Below are 16,316 nucleotides of genomic sequence, written 5' to 3'. Positions count from 1 at the left end.
TTGCCCACATTTTAACGTGTGCTGATTACTGGGTGGCCACCCTGCTGGATCCCCGTTACAAAGATAATGTGCCGTCCTTAATTCCCTCACTGAAGCGTGATCGGAAGATGCGCGACTACAGGCGCACGCTGGTAGACGCGCTCCTGAGAGCATTCCCGACTGACATGTGAAAAAGCTTTGTCACCTTGCCACAACAACCGGCCCCAACTGCTGATATGGAGCGTGTTAGAAGGAGGCAGCATTTGAACAACATGGTGGAACAGTACCTGTGCACACGCCTACACGTACTGACTGATGGTTCTGCCCCATTCAACTTCTGGGTCTCCAAATTGTCCACATGGCCAGAGCTTGCCCTGTATGCCTTGGAAGTGCTGGCTTACCCTGCAGCCAGTGTACTCTCTGAACATGTATTTAGCACGGCAGGAGGCGTCATTACAGACAGACGCAGCCGCCTGTCCACAGCCAACGTGGACAAGCTCACGTTCATTAAAATGAACCAGGCTTGGATCCGACAAGACTTGTCTGTACCTTGTGCAGAATAGACATTTATACCACCATCAAACATACATTCTTGTACTCAAGTCAAGTGCAATGATTCTTTGTTTTCTTTTTTTTTATTCGTCCTAATATTTTGGGGGCTACCTACCCCGATAAAAAATAAAATAAAAACATTGTTTGCTGCCTCCTCCTCCTCTATTGCTGCCTCCACCTACAACACCACATTCACCGCCTCCTCAACCTCTGACTCCATATCCACCTCCTTCTCTGAGTTGCAGGTGAATAATTTGTAATTTTTTGTTATTTTATTTTATTTTATTTTAAGTTATTTCCCTATCCACATTTGTTTGCAGAGCAGTTGCCATGCTCTTATGCACATTTTACTGCCTTTTACATCCCTCTAGCCTTTTCAAGGACTATTTTAGAGCCATTTTAATGCAAAAAAGTGCCCTAAATTGAAAAAATTCCTATTTTCAATTGTCGGGTGACATTTTACCATTTTTGGCGTATACAAACCCCTGCTGTGCCTGGATGACAGGGGCCTAAATCTCTCAAAATCGTCTATTCTATTGCTGGGTGACATGAACCCCCTTTTGCCATGAATGAACCCCTGCTGTGCCTGGGTGACAGGGGCCTAAATCTCTCAAAATCGTCTGTTCTATTGCTGGGTGACATGAACCCCCTTTTGCCGTGTAAGAACCCAGATGTAACTAAGCTAAACACAAAAACAAACCATTTTTTTTTAAAGTTTTTTTTCTAACTCTAAAACAGAAAAACGTGGACAATCAGACGCAAAGACAAGACAGATGTAACTAAGCTAAACACAAGCGTTAGGGACAGTGTTGTTAAAAGATTTTAATTGTGGAATATTGGATAGGGAGAGAACAGGGACAGTGCAGGGACATTGTTTAATAGATTAACAATTCTATTACACCTTAATTCTCAAATTGGGGTGATTAAGCTTTCTAATTTTAATGTTGCTTACATTGTTTAATAGATAAGTAATTCTATTATGCCTTGATTCTCAAATTGGGGTGAATAATCTGTCTTGTTCTACTGTTATTGGGGTGTCCACCTTGTTTATTACATAAGCAGATCTATTAGGCCTTAATTCACAAATTGGGTTATATAGCCTGTCTACTGTTAACCGCTTTCTGATGCATCGATTTTCAGTTTTTCCTTTTAATTTTTTCACTCCCTGCATTCCCAAAGCCATTTTCCCATTCACATAGCTGTATGAGGACTTGTTTTTGTGGAACAAATTGTACTATCTAATGGCACCATTTAAATTTGCATAGAAGGTAGTGGGAAGCTGGAAAAAAATATCTAAATTCAGAAAAAAATTGAATTCCACCACAGTTTTATGGGTTTTGTTTTTATGGAGTTCGCTATGCGGTAAAACTGACTTGTGCTCTTCATTATTTCAATCAAGATGGCCATGGCCTTTCTTTGTATTTTGTTACATTACAGCCTTAAGTTTAATATTTTGTTAATCAGAATTTTATGTGATGGATCAGAACACAATAGTCTAAGTTGGTGAAGTGAAATGAGAAAAATATATAAATATTACTATTGTTTAGAAATAGAAAACAGAAAATTGGCATGTGCGTATATATTCACCCCTTTTGTTAGGAAGCCCATAAAAAGCTCTGGTGCAACCAATTACCTTCAGAAGTCACATAATTAGTGAAATGAAGTCCACCTATGTACAATCTAAGTGTCACATGATCTGTCATTACATGTACACACCTTTTTTGAAAGGCCCCAGAGGCTGTAACACCTAAGCAAGGGGCATCACTAACCAAACACTGCCATGAAGACCAAGGAACTCTCCAAACAAGTAAGGGATAATGTTGTTTAGAAGTATAAGTCAGGGTTAGCTTATAAAAAAATATCCAAATCTATGATGATCCTCAGGAGCACCATCAAATCTATCATAATCAAATGGAAAGAACATGGCACAACAGCAAACCTGCCAAGAGACGGCCGCCACCAAAACAGGGCAAGGAGGGCATTAATCAGAGAGGCAGCACAGAGACCTAAGGTAACCCTGGAGGAGCAGCAGAGTTCCACAGCAGAGACTGGAGTATTTGTACATAGGACGACAATAAGCCGTATGCTCCATAGAGTTGGGTTTTATGGCAGAGTGGCCAGAAGAAAGCCATTACTTTCAGCTAAAAACAAAAAGGCACATTGTGAGTTTGCGAAAAGGCGTGTGGGAGACTACCAAAATGTATGGAGGAAGGTGCTTTGGACTGATGAGACTAAAATTGAACTTTTCGGCCATCAAAGAAAACGCTATGTCTAGCGTAAATCCAACACATCACATCACCCAAAGAACACCATCCCCACAGTGAAATATGGTGGTGGCAGCATCGTGCTGTGGGGAAGTTTTTCTGGGACTGGAAAACTGGTCAGAGTTGAGGGAAAGATGGATGGTGCTATAGACAAGGATATTCTAGAGCAAAACCTGTACCACTCTGTGTGTGATTTGAGGCTAGGACGGAGGTTCACCTTCCAGCAGGACAATGACCCCAAACACACTGCTAAAGCAACACTTGAGTGGTTTAAGGTGAAGCATGCAAATGTGTTGGAATGGCCTAGTCAAAGCCCATATCTCAATCCAATAGAAAATCTGTGGTCAGAATTAAAGATTGCTGTTCACAAGTGCAAACCATCCAACTTGAAGGAGCTGGAGCAGTTTTGCAAGGAGGAATGGGAAAAAATCCCAGTGGCAAGCTCATAGAGACTTATCCAAAGCGACTTGGAGCTCTGATTTCCGCAAAATGTGTCTCTGTAGAGTATTGACTTTAGGGGGGTGAATAGTTATGCACATTTACTTTTTCTGTTATTTTGTCCTATTTGTTGTTTGCTATACAATAAAAAAGAAATAAAAAAAACATCTGCAAAGTTGTGGGCATGTTCTGTAAATTATATGATACAAATCCTCAAACAAGCTATGTTAATTCCAGGTTCTGAGGCACCAAAATGCAAAAAAGGCAAGGGGGGAGAATATTTTTGCAAGGCACTGTATCTTTTAGTTTTGATTATTTATCAGAAAGCATGAAGAAATTCGGCTTATTGAAAAATAATTTTTTTTCTGAAATTCGGATCGAAGTCCACTTTGTTAATTTCGAAATCTCAACACTAATCGTAGGGTATAGGATCATTCCCAAGACAGCGTGGCTAGAAAGGGGGAATAAAACTTCAACAGGACTTTTTTTTCCATCTTACATAACAGAACAAAACTGAACTGTTATTTGTGCCCATATAAATGTATTAGGGGGGAGCAAAACGGAATGGCTCTTAAAGTGTAACTGCCATTTCATTACGAAAAACGTGATGCTGAAGGGAAGATATTCATGAAGCTGTATTTTTTAGCTAATTTTGCCTTTCTGATGTCTGTATTCAGCCCTTAGCAACCATATTTCTCTGTGTCTCTATTTTAGCAACTTCCTAAGATGGTCTTTGCTACTCTTCCTATGATGATCTTTGCCCTTCCTTGAGGCCATCCTGTATTTCCCTCACTTCCCAATATAGCACCCAATAACGCATGTTCGGCTCATTTGTAGTCAGGGAGAGCTGCGCTTCGGAAAGGACACAGAGTGTAGGGAGTCTGATCGCAATCAAATTAGTAGAAAAACGTTTAAAACACCCAAGAGTTTTTTTAAGGAGTATTGTGTGTGGTGGCAGGCTGGCAGTATTTTATAGCTACAGTACAATTTTTTTTCCCCATCATTTTCAATACTTTTTATATAGAGGGTGTTTGCAGTGACTTCCTAAGATGGTCTCTGCTGCTCTTCCTGTGATGATCGTTGCCCTTCCTTGAGGCCATCCTGTATTTCTGTCACGGCTGAGGATGGGGGAAATCCTCAGCCGTGCGATGTAGGAAGATGTCCAGTCGCTACTCGCCAGGAACACAGAATCAGGGAGCATGTCACCTCCTGTTGCGTCCCTAACGCTGACCCTGTCTCCTACCTGCATGGGCCGACCTTGATGGTAGGAGGACCCATGCGCAGGATCCTCGGATCCCTGACTTACCCTCCGACCGGTCCCTGGGCTAAGAAGCAGGGTAAGACAACCCACTCCTCCTAGGCACGGAGGAGCAGGAGTCTCACTGGCCAAGCAGCATGAAGAAGGGGGTACATAAACAGGACTATGGATAAGACAGGTGAACCAAACAGTTCCACACAAACCTGTCTCAGCCTTGCTGACTGGAACCCGTGCTAAGGAAAGGCTGTCCACACAGACAAAGGCAAACAGCACACACATGAAGACACACTTGGACCAGGACATCCATAGCTGCACAAAAACCAAAGACACAAGACATCAACAACACATCACAGTATTAGAACTTATGACCGGAAGGGTGGCCCTTACAAGAAGATGGAAATCACAGGAGGCTGCAACAGCAAAGCATGACTGAAGCAACCTACTGAGCCATGCCAAAGTGAGAGGCTTTATAGGCCTAAGAGGCCACACCCAACGGTCAGACACACCCAGTGACATCACACACACTGGGAAGGGAGTTAACCCTTCCAGCACCACAGGAAAGGGAAAACACCAACTTAAAGGGAAAGTGTCCAACACGACAAACACACTGTGGTTGTTGCCGCAGGCAACGACATGGGTGGCAACCGTGTCCTGGGAGTCATCTCCAAGGCCGGGACACTGCCACCACATGTACACAACGACAAACGTTGCCACGGGCAACCACAGTGCAGGAAAGGTGTCCGTGCACACCACACACTACATAGAGTGCACACAGACAAACAACAGTGCATACATACACGCACACAAACTCCAAAGGGACCGCACACATACATGTTGTCTGCGGCAACCGCACCTGAGGCAAACAACATCAAGCCTCAAGCTGTGGTTGAAACAACAACCCAAACCGCGGGCAAATGTATGCGGCTCCCAAGGAGTCACGGCCAAAACCGTGGCCGTGACACTCCCACCCCTCAAAGCCCCCCACACCAAAAAAAAAACACGTGAGGGACTCACACAAGGGGATGGGAGAAGGGGACGTCCACTCTCAGATACGGTTCCCAAAAAGTCGCTGTCAGTTGCATCCTCTCCCAGCACACAACACAGCCAGTCCGACGAGGCCTGCAGCCCGCACCAGCGACACAGGGGGGAGAACCACAGAGAGATAAACGAGGGGACACTCCACACACGTCCCCACTCTAGTCGCTGCCAGCAGACACTCCTAACCAGCACGCAGCCGGAACACTTACGGAGTGCTGCCAGCAAACGACCAGAGATGAGAACATGGAGAGGGATGAGGGATCCCCAACACGGACACGGAAGGTAAGGTGGCGGGGAAAAGCCACCAACCGTGCCGTTAACGGAGATCCCCCCGGAATGCTCTCCCTCCGGAGAACGCGCATGCAGGCCACAAGAGGATGGCACTGCATGCTGCACCCTCTTTCGAAGGTGTGCACCCGCACACCAAACAAACACACTGGTGCCATAAAATCAGGGGGCGCCACACGAGGCAACGGTGAAGGGATGGCGGGGAAACGCCACTCACCGCGCCGTCAGAGGCGAAACCCCCAGAACGCTCTCCCTCCGAAGAGCGCGCATGTACCCCTTCCGCAGACGGCGGTACATGCTTCACCCTCTTTCGAGGGACGGATACTCCCACCCCTCAAAGCCCCTCCCAACAACAAAAGGGGAAGGTTGGTGAGGCACAAAAAACAATAGGAGGGGGGGGAGGGGAATGACATACAAGGAGACCCCAACATAGACATGGTGAGAAAGGAATGGCGGGGAATGCCACTCACCGCGCCGTAAGCGGTGATACCCCTATAACGCTCGGCCTCCGGAGAACGCGCATGCACCCCATCCATAGATGGCGGTACATGCTGCCCCCTCTTTTGAGGGAACCTCCAAGCAAGGAGCCTTTCCGGTCATACTGTCACGGCTGAGGATGGGGGAAATCCTCAGCCGTGCGATGTAGGAAGATGTCCAGTCGCCACTCGCCAGGAACACAGAATCAGGGAGCAGGTCACCTCCTGTTGCGTCCCTAAAGCTGACCCTGTCTCCTACCTGCATGGGCCGACCTTGATGGAAGGAGGACCCATGCGCAGGAACCTCGGATCCCTGACTTACCCTCCGACCGGTCCCTGGGCTAAGGAGCAGGGTAAGACAACCCACTCCTCCTAGGCACGGAGGAGAAGGAGTCTCACTGGCCAAGCAGCATGAAGAAGGGGGTACATAAACAGGACTATGGATAAGACAGGTGAACCAAACAGTTCCACACAAACCTGCCTCAGCCTTGCTGACTGGAACCCGTGCTAAGGAAAGGCTGTCCACACAGACAAAGGCAAACAGCACACACATGAAGACACACTTGGACCAGGACATCCATAGCTGCACAAAAACCAAAGACACAAGACATCAACAACACATCACGGTATTAGAACCGTGGCCGTGACAATTTCCCTCACTTCCCATAAGCCCTTGCTCTCCTAACATGAACTAGCAGGACCAAAACGCAGATAACTTCCCACAGTACCCAGAGCAGTGTGTATCCTCATATACAGCTAACCAGAGACAAGCCCTGCAATTACATTAAATCAGTAAGCATTAATTTTAACCTCTTAATAGCCAGCTGTCCCTAATTCTCTTCCAGACTGACAGGGAGCTTTAGCTGCTTATATCTCTGGTTTGGTACCAGCTAGAAATATGTATTGTCTAAAAGCTGACATTCCAAGCTTTCAGACAATACCAGAATGACATAAATCTGTTCATTACAGCGGAAGATATCAATGATAGAAATCGGGATGCTGTGAATGAAGCTGAAAGTAAAAGCAGATTTTACCCACCATTATTCCCGACTCTATTTCTAACAGGGATTTCTCCTCTGTTAATTGGACTACAGCTGTCATTCTGATGAAAGCCTGGACTGGTATGAAAGCCTGGACTGTCAGCTTTCAAACAAGACCGGTTGCATATTTCTAGCTGCTACTAGTGTTAAGCGAGCATGCTCGGCCGAACTGCTGTTCGGCTCGAGCATCGCTTTGCTCGGCACATGGCGGTACTCGGCCGTGTACCGCATGTGCTCGAGTGCCATGCTCGAGTTTCCTCCCCGCACGTTTCATGGCTGCTATGCAGCCAATAAACGTGCAGGTAAGTACTGCCCTCACTGTAATGCCAGTAGCCATGTTGGCTACTGGCATTGCAGTGATTGGCTGGCCGAAACACGTCATCGGGTGCAATATAGCACTCGATGAAGCATGTTCGGCTCATTTGTAGTTAGGGAGAGCTGCGCTTCGGAAAGGACACATAGTGTAAGGAGTCTGATCGCAATCAAATTAGTAGAAATTTTTTTTAAATACCCAAGAGTCTTTTTAAGGACTATTGTGTGTGGTGGCAGGCTGGCAGTATTTTATAGCTATTTTCCATACTTTTTATATACAGGATGTCAGCAGTGACTTGTGACATCTGTCCAATACCTTCTGTGTGTCAGGGCCAGAGTTTGAGAAATGTAAGTGAAAAATTACTATATTTTTTCCATCATTTTCAATACTTTTTATATAGAGGGTGTCAGCAATGACTTGTGACATCTGTCCAATACCTTCTGTGTGTCAGGGCCAGAGATTTGAGAAATATAAGTGAAAATTACTATATTTTTTCCATCATTTTCAATACTTTTTATATAGAGGCTGTCAGCAGTGACTTGTGACATCTGTCCAATACCTTCTGTGTGTCAGGGCCAGAGATTTTTCACAGTGTGCCGTGCTCGCCTTACACCAGCATGAGTCCCAAAACATCACCCGTGCCCTGACCAACGCACTTACTGGGAAGTTCCACTTCACCATAGACACATGGACAAGTGCTGGTGGCCATGGACGCTACCTTTCTCTGACCGCACACTGGGTGAATGTTGTGGAGGCCAGGAGTGAGTCGTACCCTGGCATGGCACAGGTGCTACCCACGCCCAAGATTGCTGGCCCTTCGTCCATCAGGGTCTCCGCCAGCAGCTATGTTACTGGCTTCAACCCCCACTTCTCCTCCTCCGCGCCTCATCCTCCACTTCCACCTCCAGCAGCAGTCAGCCATCAGTCGCTAGCTGGAAGCAGTATAGCACTCCTGTGGGTAAGCGTCAACAGGCCGTGCTGAAGCTGATCTGCTTAGGGGACAAACAGCACACTGCTGCAGATCTGTGGCAAAATATAAGGGACCAGACCGAGCTGTGGCTCTCGCCACTCAACCTACAACCTGGCATGGTTGTGTCTGACAATTGCCATAACTTGGTGGCAGCTTTGGAGCTCGGCAACCTGACACACATCCCATGCCTAGCCCACGCCTTAAACTTAGTGGCTCAGCGGTTTATCAAAACCTACCTCAATTTGCCAGAGCTACTAGTAAAGGTGCGCCGCGTGTGTGCCCAATTCCGCAAGTTGTCCACAGTTTCAGCCGGTCTGTCAACGCTGCAGCAGCGCTTGCGGCTTCCAGCTCACCGACTGTTGTGCGACGTGGGTACGCGCTTGAACTCTACCTTCTACATGTTGGCCAGGCTTTGTGAGCAGCAGAGGGCAGTTGTGGAATACTAGCTGCAACATGGTCATCTCCTTTTGAGTCAACTGCCACTATTCACAAGCTGCTCACAATTAAGGATGATGCTCTGAATGTGGCAGATGAGGAAATGGGGGAGGACATTACACAGGGTGATAGCCAGACCACCCACAGTTTGTCTTCTCAGTGCGAATTGGACCATGAAGAGGAGAAGGAGGAGCTGGAGACAGTTGCCTCTGCTACAGAGGGTAGTACCCATAGAACTTGTATTCCATCTGTTCAGCATGGATGGGCAGAAGAGGAGGAGGAGGATGAGGAGATGGAGAGTCATCCTGATGTCGACATCGACATCTTGCCTGTTGGTATTCTGGCACACATGGCTGACTTCATGTTAGGCTGCCTTTCCCGCACCCTCGCGTTATATACGCATTTTAGATAACACGGATTACTGGGTGTTCACCTTTCTCAACCCCCACTACAAAGAGAACTTCTCATCTCTCATTCCTGTGGTGGAGAGGACGAGTAAAACGGTGCAATACCAGAAGGTACTTGTTGAGAGATTGCTCCAAAATTTTCCATCTGACTACTCGGCCGGCAGAGTCCGTATTTCCTTAGGCAACCGAGGAAGGGAGACAAGGGGAACACACAGCAGTTCCAACAAAGGCAGGGCAACACTCTCCAAGGCATGGGACAGTTTCATGACACCCCGCCAGCAACCTCACCCTGAAGCGCGGCCTAGTGGTACAAGGAGGGAAAAGTTTTGGAAGATGGTGAAGGAATACATAGCAGACCGTGTCAGCATCCTAAATGATCCCTCAGTGCATTACAACTACTGGGTGTCCAAGCTGGACACGTGGCACGAACTTGCGCTCTACGCCTTTGAGGTGCTGGCCTGCACTGCCGCCAGCGTTTTGTCTGAGCATGTATTTAGTGCTGCTGGTGGCATTATAACAGATAAGCGTATCCACTTGTCCACTGGCAATGCATAAAAATGAACAATGCCTGGATTGCTTCTGACTTCTCAACTCCACCAAAGGACATCTGAGCTGATGATGAACATAAAGGCAATTTCAATCTATCATTCATAATGTACTCAATCTACTGTAGTGTATTCCCATGCACCTTTTCCACCACAAAAAAAGAGTATATGTTTAACCCCTTAAGGACTCAACCCTATTTCACCTTAAGGACTTGGCCATTTTTTGCAAATCTGACCAGTGTCACTTTAAGTCCTGATAACTTTAAAACGCTTTGACTTATCCAGGCCATTCTGAGATTGTTTTTTCGTCACATATTGTACTTCATGACACTGGTAAAATGAAGTAAAAAAAAAAAACATTTTTATTTATAAAAAAAATACCAAATTTACCCAATTTTTTTTTTAAATTGCAAATTTCCAATTTCTCTACTTCTATAATACATAGTAATACCTCCAAAAATAGTTATTACTTTACATTCCCCATATGTCTACTTCATGTTTGGATTATTTTGGGAATGATATTTTATTTTTTGGGGATGTTACAAGGCTTAGAAGTTTAGAAGCAAATCTTGAAATTTTTCAGAAATTTTCAAAAACCCAATTTTTAGGGACCAGTTCAGGTCTGAAGTCACTTATAGAAACATAGAAACATAGAATGTGTCGGCAGATAAGAACCATTTGGCCCATCTAGTCTGCCCAATATACTGAATACTATGGATAACCCCTGGCCCTATCTTATATGAAGGATGGCCTTATGCCTATCCAATGCATGCTTAAACTCCTTCACTGTATTTGCAGCTACCACTTCTGCAGGAAGGCTATTCCATGCATCCACTACTCTCTCAGTAAAGTATTACCTCCTAATATTACTTTTAAACCTTTGCCCCTCTAATTTAAAACTATGTCCTCTTGTAGCAGTTTTTCTTCTTTTAAATATTCTCTCTTCTTTTACCTTGTTGATTTCCTTTATGTATTTAAAAGTTTCTATCATATCCCCTCTGTCTCGTCTTTCTTCCAAGCTATACATGTTAAGGTCCTTTAATCTTTCCTGGTAAGTTTTATCCTGCAATCCATGTACCAGTTTAGTAGCTCTTCTCTGAACTCTCTCCAAAGTATCAATATCCTTCTGGAGATATGGTCTCCAGTACTGAGCACAATACTCCAAATGAGGTCTCACTAGTGCTCTGTAGAGCGACATGAGCACCTCCCTCTTTCTACTGGTAATTCCTCTCCCTATACACCCAAGCATTCTGCTAGCTTTTCCTGCTGCTCTATGACATTGTCTGCCTACCTTTAAGTCTTCTGAAATAATGATCCCTACATCCCTTTCCTCAGACACTGAGGTTAGGACTGTATCACTGATTTTATATTCTGCTCTTGGGTTTTTACGCCCCAGGTGCATTATCTTGCACTTATCAACATTAAATTTTAGTTGCCAGATTTTTGACCATTCCTCTAATTTTCCTAAATCCTTTTCCATTTGGTGTATCCCTCCAGGAACATCAACCCTGTTACAAATCTTTGTGTCATCTGCAAAATGACACATCTTACCATCGAGGCCTTCTGCAATTTCGCTGATAAAGATATTAAACAATATGGGTCCCAGAACAGATCCCTGAGGTACCCCACTGGTAACAAGACCTTGGTCTGAATATACTCCATTGACTACAACCCTCTGTTGCCTGTCCCTCAGCCACTGCCTAATCCATTTAACAATATGGGAGTCCAAGCCCAAAGACTGCAATTTATTGATAAGCCTTCTATGTGGGACAGTATCAAAAGCCTTACTAAAGTCTAGATAAGCGATGTCTACTGCACCTCCTCCATCTATTATTTTAGTGACCCAATCAAAAAAATAAATAAGATTAATTTGACATGATCTCCCTGAAGTAAACCCATGCTGTTTTTCATCTTTCAATCCATGGGATTTTAGATGTTCCACATTCCTCTCCTTAACTATGGTTTCCATTCATTTCCCCACTATTGATGTCAGGCTTACTGGCCTATAGTTGCCCGATTCCTCCCTACTACCTTTCTTGTGAATGGGCACAACATTTGTTAATTTCCAATCTTCTGGGACGACTCCTGTTGCCAGTGATTGGTAAAATAAATCTGTTAATGGTTTTGCTAGTTCACCTCTGAGCTCTTTTAATAGCTTTGGGTGTATCCCATCAGGCCCCTGTGACTTATTTGTATTAATTTTAGACAGCTGACTTAGAACCTCTTCCTCTGTAAAGACACATGCATCAAAAGATTCATTAGTCTTCTTTCCTAACTGAGGTCCTTTTCCTTCATTTTCCTTCGTAAAGACTGAACAGAAGTATTCATTGAGGCAGTCAGCTAGTTCTTTATCTTCTTCCATATACCTTCCTTCTTTTGTTTTTAATTTTGTAATTCCTTGTTTTAGTTTCCTTTTTTCATTTATGTATCTGAAGAATGACTTATCGCCTTTTTTCCCTGACTGAGCTAATTTCTCCTCTGCCTGTGCTTTAGAAGCTCATATAGCTTGTTTGGCCTCTCTCTGCCTAATCTTATAAATTTGCCTTTCATCCTCATTTTTTTTTTTTTTTATAATTTCTAAATGCTATCTTTTTGTTTTTAATGATTTAGGCCACTTCTGCTGAGTACCACAGTGGTCTCTTCCTTTTTTTGCTTTTACTGACAAGCCTAATGCAATTTTCTGTTGCCTTCAATAGTGCCACTTTTAAGTAGTCCCATTTGTCCTGGACTCCAATGAAACTGTTCCAATCTGATAGGGACTCGTATACCACTAATCTAATTTTAGAAAAGTCAGTTTTTCTAAAATCTAAAACTTTTGTTTTTGTGTTTTGTGACTCAGTCACTGTACTTATAGTAAACCACACTGACTGGTGATCACTAGATCCCAAGCTTTCCCCTACAGTAATATCATATACCAAATTCCCATTTGTGAATACTAAATCTAAAATGGCCTCCTTCTGGGTTGGCTCCTCAACTACTTGCTGTAGAGATAATCCCAGTAGGGAATTTAGAATATCTGTACTCCTGGCAGAACTAGCTATTTTGGTTTTCCAGTTTACATCTGGAAGATTGAAGTCTCCCATAATGATAACTTCCCCCTTCAATGTCATTTTAGCTATTTCCTCAACTAGTAGATCATCTAATTCTTTGACTTGGCTAGGTGGTCTATATATCACACCTACACGAGTTACCTTATGATTATCAAGCTGCAAGGTAATCCAAACTGACTCTAAATTGTTCTCGCTAACTTGTATCAAATTAGATTTTATGCTATCTTTCACATACAGGGCCACCCCTCCCCCTTCTTGCCTTCTCTGTCTTTCCTGTATAGAGAGAACCCTGGTATTGATATATCCCAGTCATTACTCCCCTTGAACCACGTCTCAGTAACAGCCACTACATCTATATTCTCAGATGCCATTATAGCCTCAAGTTCATTGATCTTATTCCCTAAACTGCGAGCCTTTGTAGACAAGAATCTGAGCTTGTCATTTCTTAACCTTTGTGCTACTGGCATCTTCTGGCATTTTTCCGGGGGGCAGTTGGACTGCTGGATTATCACTCTTTTGCCCCCCTTTCCTAGTTTAAATGCTCCTTAGCAAATACTTGGAACTGTTCACCGAGGACATTTGTTCCCTTGAGAGAAAGATGCAAACCATCTTTCTTGTACAGTTCTTTTCCATTCCAACAAGAGCTAACATGAGACACAAAGCCAAACCCTTGGTTCAGACACCATTCACCAAGCCATACATTGAATTCCTTAATGCGCATCTTCCTGTCATGCTGAAGGTGCATCTTCCTGTCATGCTGAAGGTTATGCACAGGCAAAACTGCAGAGAATGAAACAGTTGATGCAACCTCCCGTATATCCTTTCCAAGTGTGTGAAAAGCTTCTTTCACCTTTGAAACCTCATTGCAAGGCAGATCGTTTGTCCTAAGATGGATAATAACATCCACTTCCCTTTCCTGCTTTGCTTGCCTAACAATATTAAGGATCTTTCGTCTATCCCTGCTAGCGGTAGCACCAGGGAGACATCTCACAACACCATTCTCCTCAAACTTCACACCTCTTATGATGGAATCGCCCAGCTGCTTACTATCAATCCTCCCTTCTCCTTTTTGTCTTTGGCTGCAGTTTTACATACTTTAGGCATGGGAGATGATTGTTTCTCACTCTGAAAGTGCTGCAAATGGATTATGGAGAGCCACAGATTGTGGAACATGTCTTCTATCCACAACTCTCAGTCTACCAGAACCTACAGTAACCCATCTTCCATTTCTAGGGGGCCTCTGTGGCAGTGGCATTGCAACGTTCCCAGCCTGAGTTTGTTTAACAGTTAATTTACAAATCTCATATTTCAAAAAGATATTTCCTGCTGCATTATGGAGAGCTGTCTACAGATCAGACAGTATCCAAACCTCTGAAGAGTGGAACCTGAAATAAAAGCACAACAATTCCTGCACAGAACCAGGTCTGCCATTTTAAAGAGGGGAAAGATTTTAAACAAACAAATCTTACTTTTTTAGATTGTATCCACCTCCAGATTACCTCCTGAGTATCTCCTGAATATCTCAGATGCACTTGTAAAATCAGCACTTGGTATAGCAGCCTCTTTTGAAACACAGTGTCTGAGTATCCACCAGAAGCACCACTGAAGTTCTGCTACAGTGGAAACTCTGAGTTAGACTTTGCGAGGCTTACATAATAAAAACCACCCAAAAATGACCCCATTCTATAAACTACAATATTTATCAATATTTATGGCCCTGATTCTGTAGTTTACAGAAACACCCCATATGTGGTCGTAAACTGCTGTACGGGCACACGGCAGGGCACAGAAGGAAAGGAATGCCATACGGTTTTTGGAAGGCAGATTTGACTGGTTTTTTTGACACCATGTCCCATTTGAAGCCCCCCTGATGCACCCCTAGAGTAGAAACTCCAAAAAAGTGACCTCATTTTAGAAACTACGGGATAGGGTGGCAGTTTTGTTGGTACTAGTTTAGGGTACATATGGTTTTTGGTTGCTCTATATTACACTTTTTGTGAGGCAAGGTAACAAGAAATAGCTGTTTTGGCACCGTTTTTATTTTTTGTTATTTACAACATTCATCTGACAGGTTAGATCATGTGATATTTTTATAGACCAGGTTGTCACGGATGCGGTGATACCTAACATGTATACTTTTTTTTTATTTATGTAAGTTTTACACAATGATTTCATTTTTGAAGCAAAAAGAAATCATGTTTTAGTGTTTCCATAGTCTGAGAGCCATAATTTTTTCAGTTTTTGGGCGATTACCTTGGGTAGGGTATGATTTTTGCGGGATGAGATGGCGGTTTTATTGGCCTTACTGTGGGGTGTGTGTGACTTTTTGATCGCTTGCTATTACACTTTTTGTGATGTAAGGTGACAAAAAATTGTTTATTTTGCACAGTTTTAAAAAAAAAAAAAATTACGGTGTTCATCTGAGGGGTTAGGTCATGTGATATTTGTATAGAGCCAGTCGATACGGACGTGGCGATACCTAATATGTATACTTTTTTTTATTTATGTAAGTTTTACACAATAATATCATTTTTGAAACAACAAAAAAATCATGTTTTAGCGTCTCCATATAGCCATAGTTTTTTCAGTTTTCTGGGCGATTATCTTAGGTAGGGTCTCATTTTTTGTGTGATGAGATGACTGTTTGATTGGTACTATTTTGGTGGGCAAAAACGCCTTTTTGATCGCTTGCTGTTGTACTTTTTGTGATTATTTAGCACAGTTTTTTTTTTTACGGTGTTCATCCGAGGGGTAAGATCATGTGATATGTTTATAGAGCCGCTCGATACGGACGCGGCGATACCTAATATGTATACTTATTTTTTTGTCCTATTTTTTACCAATTTTTTTTACTTTATTTGGGGAAAATTACGTTTTTGTTTAATTTTACTTGAAACTTTTAATTTTTTGGGGGGGAAAACTTTATTTTTTCAACTTTTTTTTTTCACTTTATTTTTGTCCCACTTTGGGATTTGAACTTTTGGGAGTCTGATCTTTTACAATGCATTCCAATACTTCTGTATTGGAATGCATTGGCTGTATGAGTAATACTGTGTGTATTACTCATTCAGCTTCCGGCCTGTGAGATCCAGGGGGCTGGATCTCACAGGCTCTTCACCGGAAGGCAGAGCGATGCCTTCCTTAGACATCGTGCTGCCTTCCATGTCAACGGGTCCTACCCCCCGCGCATTTAGCCGAGGTGCCTGCTCAATGATTTGAGCAGGCACCTTGTTCTGATCACCGGGCGGCGGTGATCGTAAAAC

Source organism: Bufo bufo, chromosome 4, assembly GCF_905171765.1.
Source record: "Bufo bufo chromosome 4, aBufBuf1.1, whole genome shotgun sequence".
Classification (NCBI taxonomy): domain Eukaryota; kingdom Metazoa; phylum Chordata; class Amphibia; order Anura; family Bufonidae; genus Bufo; species Bufo bufo.
Note: the sequence above shows the minus strand (reverse complement) of the source record.